Genomic DNA, 1743 nt, shown 5'->3' with positions numbered 1-1743 from the left:
AAAAATTAATACAAAAAAAATTTTTTAAAGATGAAAAAAAAAAAAAGATTGCTGTGAGTCAGAATCAACTTCACCACAGAGGATTTTTTTTCTTCTTTTTATCTTTCAATCACTGTTATAGGCTGTTTAGCCTTATTTCTGTATTTGTTTCCTAGTATCTGTTTCTTAGTTTGTTTTCTCTATATCCTTCAGCAGAATGTTGTTGTGGTAGTTATGTGTCATGGAGTCAACTATGACTCAGAGTAACCCAATGCACAATACTTCTGAACTCTATTCAATCCTGAGCCAATCTCACAGTCTATGACACACTTACCCTCATTACTCTATTTAGTGTATCAATGCATCTCATCCAGGGTCTTCCTCTCCTGTGCTGTCCTTTGACCCTTCCAATCATGATATCCTTCTCTGAAGACAAGTACCTCTTGGCCATATTCCCAAAGTATACTCTCAATATCCTTGCCTCCAAGGAGTAGCTTGCTTTCACCCTCTCCACGACAGACCTGTTAGCTCTCTTGGCAGTCTATGGTATGTTCAATACTCCTCTCAGAAACACAAAAGATAGGCATCAGTTTTTCTGTCATCCTTGGTCATTGTACAGCTCTCTCAAGCATAACAAGTAACTGGGAAGACCATGGCATGGATCAGATGCACCTTAGTCTCTAGAGTGATATCCTTTCCTGGAAGCACTCGAGAGACAACAGAATATCCTAATATAATTTATCTTTTGATTCCTTGATTGCAGGTACTAAGAGTGATGATTGTGCACCTAGCAAGGTGTTAACAATTGTTAACAATTTCAATATCTTCTCCATCTATCATGATGATACAAACTGGCCCAGTGGTGAGGTTTTCTTGATGTTGAGCTTCAATTCATGTTGCAAACTATAGTCCTTGACCCTCTGCAGAAAACACTTCAGGCCCTCCTCAGTTTCAATAAGTAAGGTTGTGTCATCTAGCAATACAGAAATAACATCACATGTAACTTGTTCACTCATATTGTTTCAAAGACTATCCAGCCCAATCTAGGCCTCAGGGAACAAAGTTTGTGGCCTGCTATTTCTGAGACCCAACCCAGGAGCCCTGGTTGTCAAAGCAGGTCCACAAGAAATGAAAAGACATTAGGCCCCAAGCTAACTCTTTCTCTGGAGAAATACTTCCTTTTATACACCCAAGATGTTTATTTTTAAAAGATGAGTACCTGTTCTCTCACATACTCTTTACACATCTGGGTTTTGTTAGGGCAATGAAACTACCCTCTCATCCCACCCCACCCTCAGGCTCCTGCCTTCTGTCAATCCCTGGAGGAACCTTTATCTGAGGAGACTGCTACAGTTCCACAGGCAAAAGAAAGCGGTGAAAAGAGGGAGGAATACAAGCACAGGAGACATTAAAAAAGCAGAGCTGTAATTATTTATGTGATGAAAAGGTTGTTCTCAGGATGCTATGCAGAGACACATGTGGTGGAACTATTCCCATCACATTAATAATAACAATAATAATAAAAGGCCTTCACCTCCCATGATAAGAAGTTGAAAATCTAAATAATTGTATCTTCTCCTCTGAATATTTCCCATGATACAACAGTAGCTGTCAGGCAGAGAGAAATTATTCACTGAGCATATTAAAATACTCCATTTCAAAATTACTTTGAGATAATATTTGTTACCTGGCTTTGGTAAATATATGTGCATTTGTATGTATAAATATATATACACATAAGTTAATATATTTATATATATAAAA

At 38.0% G+C, this 1743-nt stretch overlaps 1 protein-coding gene across 1 annotated transcript in view; it reads right to left on the bottom strand.

The window, feature by feature from the left end:
• The window catches only part of DCDC2 (doublecortin domain containing 2), a 347591-nt gene that overhangs the window by 127625 nt on the left and 218223 nt on the right, over window positions 1-1743 (bottom strand). The window lies entirely within an intron of this gene.

This window comes from Elephantulus edwardii, unplaced genomic scaffold (assembly GCF_000299155.1).
Source record: "Elephantulus edwardii isolate Elephantulus edwardi_28Jun2011 unplaced genomic scaffold, EleEdw1.0 scaffold00070, whole genome shotgun sequence".
NCBI lineage: Eukaryota > Metazoa > Chordata > Mammalia > Macroscelidea > Macroscelididae > Elephantulus > Elephantulus edwardii.
This window is presented reverse-complemented; position numbering and strand designations above follow the sequence as displayed.